Source organism: Phocoena phocoena, chromosome 11, assembly GCF_963924675.1.
Source record: "Phocoena phocoena chromosome 11, mPhoPho1.1, whole genome shotgun sequence".
Classification (NCBI taxonomy): Eukaryota; Metazoa; Chordata; class Mammalia; order Artiodactyla; family Phocoenidae; genus Phocoena; species Phocoena phocoena.
Window position 1 is genome coordinate 47,436,023 of NC_089229.1, and position 22,485 is coordinate 47,458,507.

Consider the following 22,485-nt stretch of genomic DNA (forward strand, 5'->3'; position numbering starts at 1 on the left):
GACACAATGAGAGTATGCGTCCCAGAAAATAGGAAATTCAACCAATCCAGGTGGATTATTTACTCATTAGGTAAATAATTATTTATTATGGATCAAAAACTGTATCAAAGGGCTTCCCTGGTGGCGCAGTGGTTGAGAGTCCGCCTGCCGATGCAGGGGACACGGGTTCGTGCCCCGGTGTGGGAGGATCCCGCATGCCGCGGAGCGGCTGGGCCCGTGAGCCATGGCCGCTGAGCCTGCGCGTCCGGAGCCTGTTGCTCCGCAACGGGAGAGGCCGCAACAGTGAGAGGCCCGCGTACCGGAAAAAAAAAAAAAAAAAAAAACTGTATCAAAATTGGGAGTATTCTCCTAACCTTGAGAAATACTAGGTCTAAGAAAGGTGGAGACAGACCATCATAAGATAGATATCTAGTGTAAATAGATCTAACCTCGCTAGAATAAAATAGAATTTTTACAAGTGCTATGGCACAGAAGGCATTATTAACTCTGTCTAGGGCACTCAGAGAAGCTGCACAGAGGAGGAAATACCTCAACTACACCTTGAATAACAGACTTGTACAGAAATTTGTAGCTAACAGTCTATCTCCCCACAGAAGGGTCACTGCTGTGAAACTGCTGCAGTAGCACAAAACATGTCTCAGCACTGCGGAACCATCTTAGGTTTGCTGGAGGAAGAGTATGGGGCTGCAATAGGTCTGAGTGATCAAACCCCCCGTCAACACAATGGGAACCAGCAATAAGAAGCAGACTATCTATCCAGCTTAATTTTATAGCCAGTATAGCTACAAAATTGCCTTTATTTGTTTGACATACCTACATTTAAATTTCTAATTTAGAAAAACCTAAATTTTAAAACTAATAATAAGGAATGGAGGTGGGGAGTAGTAGACCTTCGTTTAATCATGACTGGCCCTGACCCCTTCCTAAAACCTCACCTTAAAAAGTTAAAGGAATTTTTAGTAGTATAAAATCCATAAGGGGCTTCCGTGGTGGCGCAGTGGTTGAGAGTCCGCCTGCCGATGCAGGGGACACGGGTTCGTGCCCCGGTCCGGGAAGATCCCACATGCCGTGGAGCGGCTGGGCCCGTGAGCCACAGCCGCTGAGCCTGCGCGTCCGGAGCCTGCGCTCCGCAACGGGAGAGGCCACGACAGTGAGAGGCCCGCGTACCGCAAAAAAAAAAATCCATAAGGATAAGAGAATGGGGAAAGACAACAGCAAATAAGAGAAGGCACAATATTTTGAAAGCTAGGAAAAAAAGAGGTAACTAAACTAACTAGACCAAGAAAGCCGAAACCTAAACCTGAACGGAAGAAGCCATCAAGCTGATAAACACAGAAAGTAGAATAATGGTGGCCTGGGGCTGGGATAAATAAGCAGTTACTGTTTAATAAGTACAGAGTTTCAGTTAGGGATGATGTAAAAGTTCCGGAGATTGGCGGACAGTGGCAATGGTTACACAACAATGTAAATACACTTAATGCCACTGAACTGCACTTTAAAATGGTTACAATGGTAAATTTTGAGTTATGTATATTTTACCACATTACCACAATTTTAAAAAAAAAGCAGCAAGCTGACTCATGCTGAAGAGATTCAGGTATTGGTAGCATGATGAAGACAAAAATGCAGGGTGCGGCTGGAAACGAGATGAGTGGTTGAAAGTTCATTTAAGTGGCCTCACCCCAAAACCAATCTTCTCCTCATCCCTGGAGAGGGTGTACCACAGACCCTGATCTTTGGAACACAGGTCAACACTGAAAGCAAGACAAAATGATTAGAGAAAAACAGGAGAATTATTTGAAAGTCTGCATTCTAAATAGGAGGCAGAAGGCTGTCTCCAAGAAGAAAAAGGAACTGACAGATTATCTGATGTGTCCAACCATATTATATTTTATATTTGTCAGAGAATTGCAAATTAATTAATAGACACAAAGTACATAAAATTTCAAACTCAGATAATTATTCCAGAAAACATTAAGTTGGACAAGAAAGGAAATACGATCACAGTGAATTTTGTGACAAGGCTGTGAAAAATATTTGCATAGTCATAATAATTTATATACTAAAGAATTTACCCCCCAAACCTGATATCCTATAAAAGGAAGATGAGAGAAAGGGAAACATGTATAAATGTTTGCAGGCGGCAGAGAGATTAAGATGACTAATCCTCATCTTTCTTAGAAGGAAAGTGAGTAGCTACTGTCTAAAATGAAAAGCCAACAAAAAGCAGAACTTAGAAAAATAGAGACACATCAGAACAGCTGAAGGAACTGAAACTGACTGCCCCTAAAGGCTGGGAATTGGACATGAGAAGAGATGGTGCCCTGCTATTTTTATAAGCCTTGAATATTATTTGATTTTTAAAACTACATATGTACAAATATCACTTTAATTTTTAAATAAATAAAAATGAAGAGGCAAAACAGAAAATTGTCAAAATGTTAAAACGATCTGAAATTGTCTAAACTGAGTATACGCCTTTTTTTTCTCCAAACTATTGTGTTAAAGCTTTCTGTAATTCTTAGGATTTTCAGTAGTATTGAGGTCAACATGCTACTTGCTGCTGTGCCCTTCAGTGCTGTCAGGCATCACCAAAATGAGGCTCCAGCGGGAGGAAATGGTGCTGAAAATGTTGCCCCCGACCAGCATGCTAAGCCACCAGCCAAGAACGCGCTGGTGCCGGAAAACCCTGATGCCCAGGATGAGCAGGTGGAACAGGAGGAGGAGGAGAACAAGGAGGAAGACAACACAGGTGGGGAAAATGCAGCTGATGTCACATGAACTGCAATGCTTTAGAACGGGACAGAGCTACAAAGAGTTTACATGGGGAAGAATGCTAGGACTTGATGGATGACTAGTGTTTCCAGAACATGTCATCTGGGTGGTGTCTTTATACACACCGTTCTTTCTTGGTTTTGCATTTTACCCTGACCACACTGGTCATTTCTCCCTTGTTCATTTGGGATTTGAAGAACACCTCCAAGCATCTCATTTTGAAGGCCTAATCACAACCATAGTAGGGTATGTACTTTTAGCAATAACACTGATAATTTATCATGGCTTGGCAACTCTTGTTAAATTTCACAGGTCTCGTCACTAGCTGGGAGTCTGCTATATTGTTGTTAAAGGTCTCCTTGTTAGTGGTGGTAGAAGTGTTCCCTCTCATTTGTGGCTGCTGACTGGATATCTGTTCCCTGGAAATGTCTGTTGCTTCTCTGAAAGATCATGTTTCTGCATTAACTAGTAGGAATGGTGTCTGTTTTCTACTTTGCCTCCATTCTGTTACTGAGACAGGTACTTCAACCTGGTGTATTTTGGTTTCTAAGGAATCTGAATGATCCAGATTTCTAAAAATCCAGTACAAGAAATGATTCACTTGACTATTTATAAGCATCTCCCAAGATTTATTTTGTCAGTGGTTCTCTTTGGCTCCATCGTGCTCCTGGTGCTTTGCCTACCTATTCGTGTAATTAAGAGTCTGCTGCCTAATTTTCTTCCATACAGCGTCACGCTCCGCAGTGATGCTCCACTGAGTGAACTGTCCCTTGAGCTGCTTCTGCTTCAGGTTATCTTACCAGTGTTACTTGAACAGGGACACACACAGCAGTGGCTGAAGGAGCTGTGTGAGCAGTGACCATTACTGCTGGAAACTTGCTGGATCTTCATTCCTATTTGGTGGAAGACCAGGAAGAAAATGAGAACAGTGCAAACCAACCAGTGAACAATAACCAGCCTGTTTGAAATAATAACGCTATTCCTGTGGTGGGGGAAGGTGTATATGCAGCTCACCAAGCCATACTTCAGCAGGGAGGGCCTGCTGGCTTTCAGCCTTACCGTCGGCCTTTAATTTTTCCACTCAGGATATTTTTGTTGATTTTCTTCACGTGCAAGGACCTTACTGATGGCCAGGCTCATCTGCCTTACTCTACCAGTATTTGCCAGCCGTCGGTTAATGTCATTTTGGACAGGGACTGCTGAAATCCATGAGCTCTACACAGCTGCCTATGGTTTCTACGTTTGCTGGCTAACCATAAAGGCAGGGACGGTGCTGGCGACATGGATGCCACAGGGATGCAGAGTGATCTTCAGAAGGTTAAAGGGTAGTCCTGCATGATAATGAAGACTTCAATAGTTGCAGTGCTGCTGGCTGGAGTCGTCCTGCTTCTTCTGGGGCTCCTGTTTGAGCTGGTTATTGCTGCTCCCCTGAGGGTTCCCTCGGATCAAACTCCTCTTTTTTTCCCATCACAGGACTGGGCACCTGGAATCCTGCATGTGAGAATCTGTAGCTATATAACACTGATGGATCCTCAGTGGTGGTTTAAAACCGTAATTGAGCAGGTTTAGGCAGATGGCATCTGGAACACTGACCTTCACTATATCATTCGGAAACTGGCAGCGCCAGTGATCTCTGTGCTCTTGCTTTCCTAACGTGTACCTTACATCATCACATCTGGTGTTACTAGGTGTTAACTGCGGAAATGCAAAACTTGGTCCACTGGCGAGGTTTTCCACTTTTACTGATAGTCGTGGTATTGACAGGAATCTTGTCCTTCCAGGTCTGCTAGTTTAAGTCCCTTTATGAACATATTAAAAATGACAATTACCCTGTGGGCCAACGCCTCATGAACTATGAATGGAAATCTGGCAAACAAAGCACGTCTCCACCACCTCCACATTCATCCCAAGAATAAAGTGGTTGTATCAACTACCTTGAGCTTCCCCTTGCCTTTATGTGTCCTTTTTTGTGGACTTCTCTCTTCGGAGGTTTTCCCCAGTGATCTCAGTATTATTTTTAAGTTAAATGTATTTGACTTGCGTTCTCAGCATTCAGAGAGCAGCAGTGCAAGGCTCTGCTGCCCTTCCTGCATCTTTTGACATCACTGCTGTCTGAGGTCTGTATACGCGTAAACAGAAGTTTCTGGATACCCTAAAACCTTGGATTAAACAGAATGTGCACTGTACATCTTTAAACAAAATGTATATTAATTTATTAAATCTAGTTGTCACTTTAAAAAAAAAACACCTTTCTTATAGCACAATTCATGAACTGATACAGTATGTGATTCACTGGAGAAATACTTTGGGCATATAGCAATTCTAAAGCCTAACTGTTTAAAACCACTCTATAAACACAGTATTTTATTTATTCCTTTCCCCCTAAGAATATATATTTGGATATATTTATATAAAGTCTTATATTATTTGTAACTCTTGGACCAAATCCAAATTTTGACATTTCAAATGACTAACATTTGTAAGCCCCAGTGATGGTAGAGCTGAACTTAAATAAAGTCTGAGTGCCAAATGATACAAATGGACAAACTGAAAGGCTACTCATGGAAAAATATATAAAAGTACTAAACATGCAAAAGAAAACAGGAAACAATCTTATCTGCAAGAACTGTACAACTTGCGACTTTTTAGTATATGTGCTGCCAAACCGAGCACAACTTACAACTTTTTCAAAGTCACATTCTTGTGGGCACAAATTCACCAACTAAATATAATCTAATTAACATACTTCTTCTACACAGTCGCAACCAAGAACTTCATTCCAGAAAAAGAAAATACTTCAAAGCACAAGATTAAAACCATGAGCAACTACATCAGAATCTACTGAATTTTTTTTTAATTAATAAAGTTCTTTTCATATAAAAACTATGAGCCTTGGTTTGTTTTTCCAGCAGTACTAATGGCCTATGCTGATCTACAACATATAGTTGTTCATTTTCATGTATCAACTACATAACAGATTTACAAATACTTAAATAACTATCACAAAGGTTTAAGAGCATTAAAATCATATGTTATACTGTTTATACTGCACACTCATATAAATAGAGTCAGAGATAGAGCAACCAAAGAAAACCTCAAGTATTTGTCACTGAGTGCCCACGTGTCAGAGAACATGACAGAGAAATTCCTATGTGACAAGACTCCTGCACTCAAAGAGTTTGAGATTTAGCAGTGCACGAAAAGAGGTAAGAAGTGTGTGTGGTGGGGTTGCCAAGACCAAGACATGAAAACAATTCATGAAAAATATAAAAAACTAAATGACTAAGTACTAAACTACAAAATATAAAGGGTAAATTTAGAGAAGAGGAAGATAACAATTGCCTTGAGAGAGGAAGAAGGCATTGAACTGGGTCTCAAAGAAGTAGAGAAACATTTGAAGAAATAAAGGAGAAAGATCAATGTCTCTGTCTCTCTCGTTCTCTCAATTTTGCTGTATACTTAAACTACATAAGGACATAAACTACATAAGGACAGCTGAGACTTTCTGATTCCCGATCCTATAATCTATGCATTACTACACTATACACTATTTTATGTATTAAGTATGTTACACTGGACTTCATTATCCACCTCAATTTCCTATAACCAAAAACATTAGGATGCTATAAAAAAAGATGCCCATCTTAAAGTAAGTATGCTATAATACACAATGGCCAAATGGGTCTCAGTTAAGACCACAGAACTTTTACAGCCAGAACCATGGCCTTCCCACTAAACTGAGATATGTTACTATTCCAGGACTATTCCTTTAGCCAATAGGCCATTCTAATGGGAGGGTACTGCCCAAGCAACAAATTTCAAAGCTAAAGTCACAGTTCCAAGGAATTCATATATAGAAATTTTTCATTGTTTTATCTAAATTATTTTGATTGTATGCTGATAGCTACCTAAATAGAGATGGAAAATCAAAGAAAAATAATATATCTAAATGAAACACTACAAAATAAACACAATCATGGAATGCACAAGTCATTATGCCATACAGTTATTAGTCACAAACTTATTATAAGCTTTCTCAGGAATTATATTACTTTTTAAACCTAACCTAAAATTTTCCTTCTCTAAATTGGTAAGATCCTATTAGTTTTTATACATCTACAAATGGTATCTATGTTCACTAGTGTACCCCAATCTAAATTAATATTCATCACAAATTGAAAAACACTCATTGGTCCAGCACCTGAGAGTCATGGTTCCTTACATCCTCTCTCACTTCTTTCTTTTTTCCCACACCCAAAGACAGAACACTCTCATGCTCTCCCATTACACTCCCATCTAAAACCCCTGAGCAGTAGCCAGGCGCTCCCTCCCCCTTCCATGAGGATCCACTACTTAATTGATCCAATTTATCCAGTATACAGAAGGGTGTAACCAAGTTTTCTTTCAATATTTTTTCCTGTGTTTTCATGTGTGACCGAGAGGAGGAGGGAAAAGGAGTTCTAAATGGAGGCACAAAAGAGCCGAAAGCTACCTTCAGCCCTCTAAGGCAGCTGTGGCACAGTACAAAAGCAATGTACCTGAAGTGCAGGATCAGGGTCTTAAGCCCAGCTCTGCCATTTAACCATTTCTTAGTTGAATGACCTCTTTCACTTAGCAATTCAGCCTGCCATGTCCAGTTCAGTAGAGTCTTTGATAATATCCATGGCTCTTAAACCACTCCACTAAGCAGCCACGTATTTGTAGATGGATCACTATTTCTACTTACCTTTGGATATGTTATGTGATCTTTAGCACACATCTTTGATTATGCCTTAGATTACCATTTAATTATACAAGCCTATCACCAAGGAAATAATTGTAGTGGATATCAAGAGCAAAACAGAAATTGGGATCAGTGTTTTATCAGTAGTATTCAGAAAATCAATAATGAATAGTAACAATCACTAAAGTACTTTATTAGCCATTCAGGAATCTATTATTTTTAATTCTCTGAAAATGTATCAGTTCATACACACACACAACATCGACTTTTATGTATTATTAGTTTGTTTCAATGATTATAGATCACACTAGTTAAATATCTGACCATCAAAATTGTATACTCTAATAGTCAGGGTTAGACACTAATTAACTTCAGTTACATTTCACTGGTGACTGTATAAAAGGCTATACAAATTTCTATAACTTACCAAAAATTAACTCATACAATGTTTTACTGCTTCCACCACAAAGTTTTATCTAGTAGCTGAATACAGTATTAACATTTATTAAGCAATCTCCTTAAATATATTTAGTAGTTAACAGTATTAATATCTTATTAAAATTATTTCCACTGAAGAATACATATCAGTACTTTCCCAACTTATCAGCATAATTGTATTTGCAGTACTATTCTAAATTACTGGATAAACTAGAAAGAAGACTAAAAGTTAATTATAATTTTTTGAAATATCTGGGATCAAACCAAATGCTACAGAACCCAAGTAAAACAACAAAATCAAATATATTCTCTGGGGATATAGGACAAAAAACAGACTTCTGGAAGTCTTATTAACATTAAGACAATAAACTAAATTTTGAAACAATTCCTAGAAATGTTAATGCTGTAAGTGACTCTTCTCCATGAAGAGAAACTTATGCAAAATAAGCATGTCTTAAAGGCCAACTCAAACAGTGCTAGAGTGAAAATAAGAGACATCTGAAGATAATGTTACTGTCTCATAATTTTTTTTAAAGCACTAGGAGGAATTTTAAGGTTAAAGTAAAAGCATTAATCAAAGTAAATATGAAGATAAAAATAAGAGAAGAAAAACTAATGCAACACTTCTGGAACAGAAGGGGGAGGAGGATTCTAAGTAACCAAAGATGAAGATAACAGGAAAAAAAAAAGATAAGTAACTCATGTGCAAAAACACTTCTGGAATCTGCATTGAAAATTAATTATATAGAGTAATTAATATAAAATATGAGGTCTCACCTACTATACTAAAGCATGAAGAGTTTGTATCACATTTTTCCATGCACACTCAATGAAGACTTTTCCTCCACTGTAAATTCACAAAAGGTTTTTGTTGGTGCAATTTACTATGCCTATTCTCAGCCCTAGGATATTTTTGTACCCAATCTCAAATTGAAAATGGGATGCTATCTGTCCTCAAAATGTCGAGTTATTGGCAGAAACGTAGCTCCATGTCTAATAACTTTTATGCTCCGCTACAAGTTTTTTTAAGTGGTATTCTTGTTGAGATGTAACTAGACTACCTGTATATTTTAAAATATAAATTAAAACTTATGGGATACATTGCTCATGACTGATATAATGCATCTGAGCCACCATTACCCATCTCCCTCCTAGCACTGAAAAGGAAAATGTAGAGACACTGCTCCACCACTTGGCTACTTCCTGCTAACTACATCTGCCCAAACTCCTCTTAGGAGCCCAAAGGGAAATCTATACCACTGCTGCAGAAGCTCACCATCTGTGGCCACTGATAAATGTATTAAGGAGGACTGACACAACAGAGGCAACTGCAATACTTACCGTCAGCTATACAATGAGGACTGTCGGCGGTAGGCAGAATTCAAAGACCCAAGATCCCTGCTCCCTGGTGTATTACCCTGCATAATCCTTGGGACTGCAAATATGATGGGATTTCACTCCCATGATTAGGTTAACTTTAAGAAAGTTGACTTATGATGGGGAATTATCCAAGTGGGCCTGAACTAACCACATAAACCCTCTAAATTTGGGTCTAGAAATAAGAGACAATTTTTAATGGCTCTCTATTGCCTATAATACTGCGCTGGCCAAAAAGTTCCTAACCTTGCACCAAAAAACCTGAACAAACTTTCTGGCCAACCCAATAGCAAGAGCTGCCTACTCTACCAGCTTTTTAAGGACTTCTGTAATCTAGCCCCAGTCTTACCAATATAAAAAGAAAAGATGGGCTTCCCTGGTGGCACAGTGGTTAAGAATCCGCCTGCCAATGCAGGGGATACGGGTTCAAGCCCTGGTCCGGGAAGATCCCACATGCCACAGAGCGACTAAGCCCATGTGCCACAACTACTGAGCCTGCGCTCTAGAGCCCGCACACCACATCTACTGAGCCTGCGTGCCACATTAGGCCCATGCACCTAGAGCCCATGCTCTGCAACAAGAGAAGCCACCGCAATGAGAAGCCTGGGCACCGCAACGAAGAGTAGCCCCCACTTGCTGCAACTAGAGAGAGCCCATGCACAGCAACGAAAACCCAACGCAGACACAAAAGAAACAGAAAAGAAAAAAATAGTATTATCATGGGTCAAATAGTCATGCCTAACAGAAAGTTAAATATAAGTTAAAACTAACTACTTAAGACTCCAAATCTAGACACTATTAATAATTCTGTTAGGCACTATTGCTCAGTTCTCCTAAAATTCAAGTTTTTATTACATCCTTCAGTTCTGAAAGACTCCATTCTAGAGAACTACACAAACTACTAAGATTGTTTAGCATGCAAGCTACAGTCCAGTTAATCAAAAGGTATTAATGGATGTATCTATACAACAAGAATATACTTATACTGAAGCAGAGGCATGAGAAAATAATTAACACAATTTCTAACAGTATAAAATCAATACCAGCAGGTAAGTGCTAGACCACCAGGACCAAATTAATTAGACTGAGTGTATTCAATGTACAATTTTTGCTCTAAGTTTTCATTAGTTTGAAGCAACTAGTTTCTTTGTTCCGTAACATATCACCTAAAGATTCTAAGCTCTGTACTACTTACAAGGTGTTTACTTAGCACTTATGAATGCCATTTCTTATTAGTCATTTTTGCCCAAGAGTATATGTTCTGGGATGAGAGAGACAAATTAGGCAAAAAGCCCCAGCTCATCACTGCTCTTCACCTCCCAAGGAACATCTAAATGCCATTTAGTCCTCATGTCCTTACCAGAGAATACTGTATGAAAACCTAGAATCAACAGGCTGGTATGGGAGAACTTTCTCAAATGTTGTGAGGATTAAATGCTGAGTCAGCACTTAAAAGATCCTGAGAGTGAGTGATTCCTTAAATTTTGTGCTCCAGATGCCTCCTTTCTTTACCCTACTCCCGGCCCGGAGTTCAGCCAGGAATACTGCTGAACATCCTATAATGCATAGGACAGTCCCCCACAACAAAGAATAACCTGGCCCAAAATGTCAATAGTGCTAAAGTTAAGAAACCCTGGTATAAAAGAAAGAACACTAAGTTAGAATCCCACCTTTACAACTTATTATCTAAATGACCTTCAACAAATTATGCAACTTCTCTAAGTTTCCTCATGTTTAAAATGGATAGCATGCTCATGTTGAAGGATTTAGGAGTATAAATTGATATAGAAACCTTTAGACACTTTACAAATGTTAGTTTCCGTTCTTCAGAGTGAGTACAAAAATCTTCTCTATCAGAGGTAGAGCTGTGGACCTCTCAAAGATAACTTCAAACTATGAATGACACATTGTACTCTGATTTATTTTCTGAATCTCCTATCAAAGTCTAACCAACTTGAAGGCAGGTTCTTATTGGACTTGGTATCCTCAGCCTCTACAACAAAGGAAGCACTGAGTTGTAGAGGCTGAGGATACCATCTGTTAAATGGCCAAATGAGCAAATAAGCTCTAAGTATCTACCCACCATAACAATGCAGTCATCGCATTGCACAGTACAGAATTACCAAAGATTGTAAGAAAATGTAACTCTTGTCCTGGAGAAGTTTTAAAATAGTAAGAGATATCTAACAACAAAACAAAATATGTAGAGAGATTTAACACATAGCAGGCACTCAAAAAAATCTCATGGGTAAAATTCACATGAATAGCTGAGGTCACAAATCAATATTAGTGGGATACACAAAAAAAGTTAGAATTAAATAGATTTAATCAGGGAAAGTCCTATTTTTAATTACTATAATCCTTCAGAGTACATGCTGCTAATATCTTCCAAAGGCAATGAAACAGTACACTTAAAGAACAAACATCAAAATGTCAAGTGCTATCATTTGTCATTTTAGCAGTACTCAGCTAAATTTCATAATTCAGATGATGGTAGCATATTTTAACAGGTTCAAAGGCCACCTTAAGCAATTTTAAAAAATACATTAGATGTTAATAGAAGCTTATCAAATTCCTGACATCCACAATCCATCTTAATTATTTTAAATGGTCTGAGACAGAATAAGACCAAAAAGGCTGATGCTCAAATGTCTGAAATACACTGCTGAAAAGGCTGAGCTCAAGCATACCAAAAGTGTGTTAGAAGCAACTTTTTAAATGCACTAATGTAACAATTATTTTTAAACCAACAATTTTAGAAAAACAGCAGTTCCTATCTAAAGCTTATATAAATATAAGACACTGGGTTTGCAAGTGTCAGCAGAGTTTTAAGATCCCTTTCTAAAGCAATAGTCTCCTTCTGTTTTGCTTGGTATCTTAATTTGCCTTTAGTTTCAAAACTAAGTTTGCTAACACTGTTCCTCTCAAAACCTCAGGAATTCCATTACTAGTTTTAAGCTAAATTAAAGGAAAATAAACCCATTCAACCCATGGCACAAAGTATGCACAAAGTGTTTGTTGATGCTCATAAATAGACTGAGAAATTTAGACATGTCTTAAGGACAACAGCTGTATAGTCAACTCTGGTTTGCCCCACCATGGAACTGAATAGAAAGAGAATTATTGCTACCACTTCAAGTGAGACCAGCACAGATACCTTTAAACCAACTGAGATATAATAGAACATTCTCTTTAAATCAGAGCCTTTGTGTATGTTTTCACTTTAGGGAAAAATGGTTAGAATACTCTTTAAAAAAATACACATGGAGCCAAGATGTTATGAGCCTCTCCCCCAAAAACAATGCTTAAAATGCCCTCAACACTGCCCACCCACTTGCCTCCGAAAAAAAAAAAGAAAGAAAAAAACAAGCTATAAATACTTGACATACAGATGGTTCTTTGTCTTATCACTAGAAATCTTCTTTTACATTCTGTATCCCTATTCTCAGACTCTATAAACCTTCCTGACAAGTACAGGTATTTTCACTTTCATCCCTCTCCATCACCTCTGTCAAATCATAATTCATCTCAACTCACCTGAATCCCAGGTATCAGGATCCTGTGAATGGGACTAGTAAAAGAGAAAAGTACTGATACTCGAAAGAAAGGGAAAAAAATCCCATCTTTCCCATTTCCTGGCTCCCTCCCTTATCTTGGCCCAGCACTGCAGAGTAGCAACAAATGGAAGGAATAAAAGCACCTTAAGCTCATTCTATTGCTATTTCTCCTTCTTTTAGCCCTAACGCATTCACTGCTCCCCAAGCATCACCCTATCTAACCCCTACTCTCCTGTCCCAGGTAATGGAAGTCACAAACAAGGGCCTAGATTTTGGGTAGACCCAGTTCCCTAAGAGAGGAATGCAACAAGATGAATGAATTTCCACCAGTCTTATAAAGGGTGATTCGAATATACTGTGATATAATGAGTTACAACATTTTTTATTGCCTGACCTAGTAATAAGCTAAATACCATTTTTATGACTTATTGGAAAAACAGGCTCCTAATCCCAAATTCCTTTTTTTAATTCCCCATTTCCCCCATCCCAAGCCTCTAGCCACATCTTTTTTAAAACAATTCATTAAAAAAAAAAAATTCATTTACAAGATAGAGGCTACCTATATAAGAGTCAAATTACAATGACTGCTAGTGATTAAAACAATAGATTTGTGACAAAGTAAACAAGTGAATGCCAGTAGCTTGTGCAACATGAGTGAACCGTGCTTACAACCACATAATTAATAAAAGGAAAGAAAATAAATCTGGTTATAAACAGCATATTACCAACCAGTGATCACACTTTTGCAAAGAATATATTATAAAACCAATATTCTAACTTTAGAAATGAATATACCATGAAGAATAATTTGGTAATACCTATTAAAATTTTTAATGCATATATCTATTGGCACAGAGATTGCACTTCTAAAATTCAAAGTACTGATATATTTACACAGGTGTGATATATGTATACAATACTCACTGCTGCATTATTTATAAAAGGAAAAGATAAGAAAAAACCTACATATCAACCAAAAATGGAATGTATAGTATATTCAATACAATGAATACTATGTAACCAATAAAAAGAGTGGATATGGTTGTAAATGTAGGAAGAAACTTGCTACAAACAGCAGTTGCCTCAGGGAAGAGGACCCAGTAGACAGGGAGATGGGAAATGAGACTTGTTTTTACAATATACCCTTTTGCACCTTTGAATTTTGAATCATGTACACATATTACCCTTTTATTAAAGATGAGTAAGCTAAAAATTTGTTAAAGAATTTAGACAATTCTCTCCAATCCTCTGATGCATAAACAGTTCTACTTTCCTCATCTGTAGGCAACGTTAATCAGGACTGAGAATCTGGGCTACTAGAGGTTACCAATTACCAATATACAGGGTAGAGGGCTCATTTCCTCTTTAGTAAGAAGAGGTACAACTATGGCAACTCTGCATCAATCAAAACAAAGTATAATATGCGAAGAAAGAGGTGAAGAATTTATCTTACCCAAAGCAACCTTTATTACAGAAATAAAATTGGATGCAGTATAATTTTGTCAGCACTCTGAAAACCGTGCTTCGCCAAAAGGAAAAAAAAACTATCTGGCTGGAATTTCTGGTTAGGGTCTAGATCTCAAATGGGTACATGCACCAGAAATATTTTGTAAAGAACCTAAGAAGGGCCAAAATCATTCAAATCCAAAAGGCTAGAAAACAAGGGGAAGGGGGAGGACAAAGTCATGGGCAATGTTTCAAATGTCAAAAGAACGTTTAAGATATTTTTCTATCAGAATTTTTCTCTTTATCTCTTAAATTCCAAGTAAGATTGAACGTAGCAGTCCCTCAGTAATTAAAACTCAAGCAATTGAAAGAAACAATTCAAACTCTTTTTCAAGCTTATTTTTAAATGTTACTATTTCATATGATTTTTGGTTTTGCTGCTAAAGAGAACAATTAATATAACAGCAGCTAATACTAATCTGGTTCCCTCTTCCGCTGATTCGAGTCCAATTATAAAACCAGGAAAATAGGGGGAAAAAAGTCTTGACGGGGGGGGGGGGTACATAACATGGTAACATTTAGGAAGAGGATCATATTTATTTTTTGTGAAAAACAATACCATTTTTGGGGTCTCGTTAGCAACACTAATGACATTTATGACTTAGCCATCTAATCACACAGCTGTATCACTATGTACAATTTAAATTTTACAGACTTAATGACTTGTTTAAAAAATGTAGCTCAAAGGTTTGTTGTCATAACCGATTACAGTATTCTGAAGGCTAGAATATATCTCAGTAAGTGAAAGATGCTAGCTGACATATCAAAAAAAATTAGTATATTCCTTTGCCAGATTCACCTGGACTAATGTCAAAAAAGAAAAAGAAATAAAAATCACGAAATAAAGTTACACTTAAGAAAGCAGGAGGAGGGCTTCCCTGGTGGCACAGTGCTTAAGAATCCGCCTACCAATGCAGGGAACACAGGTTTGAGCCCTAGTCCAGGAAGGTCCCACCCACAGAGCACTAAGCCCGGGTGCCACAACTACTGAGTCTGCGCTCTACAGCCCGTGAGCCACAACTACTGAGCCTGTGCTCTAGAGCCCACGAGCCACAACTACGGAAGCCTGCGCACCTAGAGTCCATGCTCTGCAACAAGAGAAGCCACCTCAATGAGAAGCCTGCGCACCGCAATGAACAGTAGCCCCCGCTCGGCACAACTAGAGAAAGCCCATGCGCAGCAACAAAGACGCAACTCAGCCAAAAATAAATAAATAAATTTATTTAAAATAAAAAAGAGGGCTTCCCTGGTGGCGCAGTGGTTGAGAGTCCGCCTGCCGGTGCAGGGGACACGGGTTCGTGCCCCGGTCCGGGAGGATCCCACATGCCGCGGAGCGGCTGTGCCCGTGAGCCATGGCCGCTGAGCCTGCGCGTCCGGAGCCTGTGCTCCACAACGGGAGAGGCCACAACAGTGAGAGGCCCGCGTACCACAAAAAATAAAAAAATAAAAAATAAAAAAAAAAATAAAAAAGAAAGTAGGAGGAAAAAGTGCCTTAGAATTAATATGTGGAGTTCATATATCTTGATATTTACAAAGGGAAAGGAGAAGAATGTTATCAACTGATGTTTCATTTTTATTCTATTTTATTTTATATTTACTAGTAAACCATTTACTATGGCTCAAGAGTGTCCAAGGTACTTGATAAACTTAACTAAAGAGTAATACTAATCATAATATTAATTATAATCATACCAAAGTTACAGATTAACAACCACACAAATGAACATTTAAATTCATATCAATGGTGTTCAATCCTGAGTCGAGTACCACCTAAGGTAGAACTGAGAATTCTTTAAGCTATTTTCAAGATTTAAATAGCCTAAAAGCCTCACATACTCTCTGAAATATAACTTTTTACACTAACTATATACATATCCATTTCTTTAGATCCTAATGGCTCAACTGATGCTTCATGAAATAACAAGTAATGGACAGATAAAGATTGATCAGATTCCAAACTAAGAAGGAAATTTAACAGAAGGAACAGCAAAGTTTATGTCTGTTCCCCACTCCATTTTTCCCCTTTACATTCTTTTATTTCACAATCTTGCAGTTAAAACACTGCAAGATCTTAGTCTTGTTCTCACATATACATAGCCAATATAAAATAAAAACAAATGATTGTAAGCCTGATTTTCACCTTGGGATGCACCTTCATTCTTTACATAGTTAGTACAAAAGAAACACTAAGGAGGAAAATGAAAGAAGGGCCCAAGATGTGGGATAACTGCAAAAACACAACCCCAAACATACCTAAAGACCACTCAAGAGTACTTAATGGCTGGGTAAATAAGATGACCTAAAAGGCATCTAGCACCTGCACAGGAGGCAAAAGGACATGCTATATTTGAGCCTTATACAGATCTAGATACAAATCCAGTAAGTCCCCTACATACGAACCTTCAAGCTCCAAACGTTCAAAGGTATGAACATGCGTTCACACGTCCAATCACGTAAGTTAGTTCATGTATCTGGCGTACACTGTCATGTGCGTACATTGTCACGTATGTGCATCCTCTACAAGTGTTTCTGTTTTTGTGTACTTTACTGTACAGGGTACAGTAGTACAGTATCTGTATTTCAAGCCCAGGATGTGAGTGAAATTGCAGCTTGCCCTCTGTCTCCTATTGCTGACGATCCTTCAGCTCTACCATCTCCCTCCTCATCTCCCTCTCCAGTCAGTAACTCTTTTTTACCTGTTCACTCGATGCCAGCCCCTGTATGCCAGCTGTTGTACTGTACTACTGTACTTTTCAAGGTAGTGTACTGTAAGATTAAAAATGTTTTCTTTATTTTTTGTTTTTATGTATTAATTTGGAAAAAGTATTATAAACCTATAACAGTACAATAAGTCCCCAACATACGAACGAGTTCCATTCCAAGAGCATGTTCCTAAGTCCAATTTGTTCATAAATCCTAGGACTCCATCATTTATTACCTGCCTGACCTTGGGAATCTTACTTAACTCTGAAGCCTTAGTGCTCTCCTCTATAAAACAGAAATGAGAATAATAATTCAATAGAAACTCATCTAACAGGACCTCTACTTTATCAACTTAGAGAAATAAAGAGCTTAAATTCCTCCATAAATCACTTCCTGATGTCCATCACAGGCTGACCACTTGCACCTGGTAGTCCTCTAAGTCAACCACTTTCTTAATGTGTCCTCACCCTTCTACTCTCACCAAATGAGCTGGAGGCTTAACAAGAGCCAGCTGTTTGTTCCCAAACCCATGTATGCCAACTGCACTTGTTATTGTAATTATGTAATTTAAGATTATGTAAACTGATGAATTATGAGCGTGAAAGGGGTTGTTTCTCCGAAAATTATGTTGAAAAATTCAAAAAGATTCAAAGGCTACTTATTTTTTGGAAGTTATTATAGAGTTATATGTATGTAAAACAGCTTTAAGAGAATAGCTGAAAAGCATAAAACTGTAGAAGGATTTTATTTAATACATTAAAAGTGCCTTTAAATTCTCTGTTCTAAAACGTATGGATACCGGGGTGGGGCGGCGGGGGAATGAATTGGGAGACTGGCATTGACATATATACATTATTGATACTATGTATAAAATAGATAACTAATGAGAATCTACTGTATAGCACAGGGAACTCTACTCAATGCTCTGTGGTGACCTAAATGGGAAGGAAATCCAAAAAAGGGGGGACATATGTATACGTATAGCTGATTCACTATGCTGTACAGTATAAACTAACACAATATTGTAAAGCAACTATATTCCAATAAGAAAAACTAAAAAGATGAAATAAAATAAATTCTCTGTTCTATTAGACAGCAATACTTAATAGATAAATGCCTCATGGGTGTGGATTATGCTAAAAAGACAACTCAGAACTCTAATGAAAGGACCCATCCATAAAGAAAAGCCCTGAGCCTATAGGGGGAAAAAAACGGTGAAGGAATGTATATTCGAGTTAAAATTAAAAATATATATCATTTTTTATGATTCCCTGCTAATCAACTTTTCCAACTTTCTACTCAACATCACATATGAGATCTTCACATGTAGCTACCTCAAAAATTTACAAGAGGGGCTTCCCTGGTGGCGCAGTGGTTGGGAGTCCGCCTGCCGATGCGGGGGACGCGGGTTCGTGCCCTGGTCCGGGAGGGTCCCACGTGCCGCGGGGCGGCTGGGCCCGTGGGCCATGGCCGCTGGGCCTGCGCGTCCGGAGCCTGTGCTCCGCAACAGGAGAGGCCACAACAGTGAGAGGCCCACGTACCGCCAAAAAAAAAAAAAAAAAAAAAAAAAAAAAAAAATTTACAAGAATATTATGACGACTAAATAAAATTAAGCACAGTGCTGGCACTTAATGACATTCAATTTAAAACTTCTGTTTTACTGTAAGGGTTTTGTTAGTACCCTGATGGTCTGACTACTACTCTAAGAATACAGTAATGCTTTCTTCCAAAACAGAAAAGTAAAAGGCACATAATTTCCTTGTTATTCTGTTATTTTTATATTTGGGTACACTATACATACTCCACACATGATTAACCATATAACTCTGTGGTGGCCATCAAAAAAGTGAAGACGTCCAATACTACCGAGACTGCAGGCTCCCAGGGTTACACTGTAAGGATAACATTACAGTAATGCAGGTAATGTATTAACATATCAGAGTGACCTGGCACCTAAAGCTGACAAGAAAGTAGGAAAAGTCAATGAGATGCTGGTGTGGTGCCAGTGGAGGGAGCAACAGCTCTCTGAAGAGGGAACAAACAGAGGAAAAGGTCAAGATCTCCTCAATCTCCCAGATTGAGGAGAGTAACTAGGAGGTGAACGGCAGAAACAAGAGAGGAAGCAAAGTAGAAACTGGTAATCATTCTGTAGGTAACAAACCTATAAACTGAAGAGGTTACAGGCAAGGTAAAGAGAAGGATCTGGTGATTCAACTTCCTGCTCAGAACCGCTGAACACTGGCACAGATATTAAAATGCTTTTCCAAATTACTTAAAAGCAAAATCACCTTTTTAAAAGTTCATGTCATTTTGACATTACAATCAATTTTACTCTTCATGGAAAAACTGTTACATAAAGAAATGCACTCTAAAATTAGAACAATGAAGTACCTTTTCACCTTATTAAGTTAGGGGGCGAAAAGTAACACTAATATCCAATCTAACAAAGATACAGTGAAACAGTACTAGTAATACTGTCCCCTTTTGAAAAGCCATTTGACTGAATGTCTCAGGATTAATAAACCTTCAGATCCTCTGGCTCAGTATCACACACCTGGGAATCTGCTATAAGGAAATAACTAAAAATATGAAAAAAATATATACTCTTGGGTGTTTTCTGCAACGTTTCTTATAATAGCAAAAATTAAGTATGATGATAGCACAGGAAATACTTAATATAATGTTAAGTTTAAAAAAGCAAACAAGGGGCTTCCCTGGTGGCACAGTGGTTGAGAGTCCGCCTGCCGATGCAGGGGACACGGGTTCGTGCCCCGGTCCGGGAAGATCCCACATGCCGCGGAGCGGCTAGGCCCGTGAACCATGGCCGCTGAGCCTGCGCGTCTGGAGCCTGTGCTCCGCAACGGGAGAGGCCACAACAGTGAGAGGCCTGCGTACCGCAAAAAAAAAAAAAAAAAAAAAAAAGCCCACGTGCAGCAACGAAGATCCAAAGCAGCCAAAAATAAATTAATTAAAAAAAAAAGAAAAAGAAAAACACAACACTAGGATCTCCCTGCAGGTTGCTTACTAACTGTAAGGGGAAAAACAGTAACTATACAGTGAATAAACCAGTCAACACCCTGACCAAAATTAAAATCGCTAATGAGGGGCAAACGGACATATGTATATCCCCATGTGACATCCTGAGAGGGACACATACCTTTTGCAGTAGTCTGGCTGAAAATAAATAACCTGAAATCATGAGGCAAATCAGGCAAATCCAAACTGAAAAACTTTCTATAAAATAACTTACCTATATTCTTTAACTGCATAAAAGACAAAGAGAAGCTAAGGAACTCTTCCACTTTAAAGGAGACTAAAAAGAAAGGACAACCAAATACAAGATATGATCAAATCTACAGAATTGGAATATAAAGTGTATGCAGACTAAAGTATTCATCAATGTTAAACTTTGGAATTTGATAACAGTACTGTGATTATATAAGAGAATACCTTATCCTTAGAAAATACACCCTGGGGTATTAAGGAGTAAAAAAGGCATGCAACATACTCTTCAATGGTTCACAAAAATAAATAATAATGTGTGTGTGTGCCGTAAGACAAATATGGCAAAATGTTAAAAATTGGTAAATACGGGTAAAGGGTGTAAGAGTCTACTATATCACTCCTGCAACTTTACTGTAAGTTAGAAATTATTTCAAAATAAAAAGTTTAAGAACACAGGATACTAATCTCCAGGGGGTTACTTATAAGCTCTAAGCTATACACTATATTTTAAAAATCACTCTGCAAAATTAATAGAGAGAAAGTTCTAAGGAACTTCACAGTCCAATTACAAAACAAATTAGGAAAACACAGCACCATGAGCAAGAGCCAGCAAAACAAACAGCAGAATCACATCTGCAAAGACTTCAGATACTGTATTCCCTGGTGGCACAGTGGTTAAGAATCCGCCTGCCAATGCAGGGGACAAGGGTTTGAGCCCTGGGCTGGGAAGATCCCATGTGCCACAGAGCAACTAAGCCCATGCACCACAACTACTGAGCCTGCGCTCTATAGCCCACAAGCCACAACTACTGAGTCCACGTGCCGCAACTACTGAAGCCTGCGTGCCTAGAGCCCGTGCTCCGCAACAAGAGAAGCCACCGCAATGAGAAGCCTGCGCACCGCAATAAAGAACAGCCCCCACTCGCCGCAACTAGAAAAAGCCCGCACATGGCAACAAAGACCCAATGCAGCCAAAAAATAAATAAGTTTAATAAAAAAATAAATAAAAAAGACTTCAGATACTGGAATTATCAGACAAATATAAAATAAGTATATTTAATAGATTTTTAAGAAATAAAAGATATCTTGAGAACATGACTAAAAAAGGAATAACTACAAAAAAAGGATAAACAGTCTTAAAAAGGAACTGAATGGAACTTCTAGAGATAAAGAAGACATAGTAAATGAAATTTTTAGAAACTCAGTAAACATGGTACAACACAGATGAACCCTAAAGACATTATGCTGAGTGAAATGAGTCAGACAAAAGGACAAATATTGTATGATCCACGTATATGAGGTACCTAGAATAGTTAAATTCATGGAAGTAAAATAGTTGTTGCCAGGGGCTGGGTGAAGAGGGAACAGGGACTTATCGTTGAATGGGTACCGACTTCATGAAGTTTATGATGATGAAAAAAGTCCTGGAGATGGACAGTGGTGATAATTGCACAACAATGTGAATATACTTAATGTCACTGACCTGTACCTTTAAAATGGTTAAAATGGTAAATTCTATTTATGTATATTTTACCACAATAAAAAAAATTGATATAATTGTTAAAATAAAGTGAAAAATATTCAATAAAACAGGTGAACAAAGCTGAAGTTAGAATTAGCTAACTGGGAAGAAGAGATACTAATTACCCAGAACACAATACAGAAAAATACAGAAATGGAAAATATAAAAAACAGGTTAAGAGGCCTGGTGGATAGAGTAAAAAGATCTAACATATTTCAAATACAAGTTCAGATAGAAAGTATAGAAAATGAATCTAAGGAGAAAATGGCCAACAGTTCTCCAAAATTGTTGAAAGACACGAATCTTCAGATTTCAAAGCCTACTGAATACCAAGCACAATAAATAAAAGGAACCATCTTCTAGACATATCAAAATGAAAGTGCAGAACACCAAGGACAAAGAAAAGATTCTAAAACTAGCTATAATGAAACAACAGATACAGTCATCTCTCGGTTACCCAAACGGGAACGGTTCCACGATGCCACAGGATACCCCTCCAATGTTCAAGTGCCTTATATAAAATTGTGAGTATTTGCATATAACCCGTGCATGTCCTCGTGTATACTCTAGATTTCTTCTAATACTTAATACAGTGGAAATGCTATACAGATAGTTGCCAACATGCAACAAATTCAAGTTTTGCTTTTTGGAACTCTCTA

At 38.2% G+C, this 22,485-nt stretch overlaps 1 protein-coding gene and 1 pseudogene across 1 annotated transcript in view; one reads left to right on the top strand and one right to left on the bottom strand.

The window, feature by feature from the left end:
* The window catches only part of FRS2 (fibroblast growth factor receptor substrate 2), a 117,150-nt gene that overhangs the window by 86,601 nt on the left and 8,064 nt on the right, over positions 1 to 22,485 (bottom strand). The gene's annotated exons all lie outside the window — the stretch shown is intronic.
* Positions 2,551 to 4,691, top strand: LOC136131361 (E3 ubiquitin-protein ligase MARCHF6 pseudogene; annotated as a pseudogene).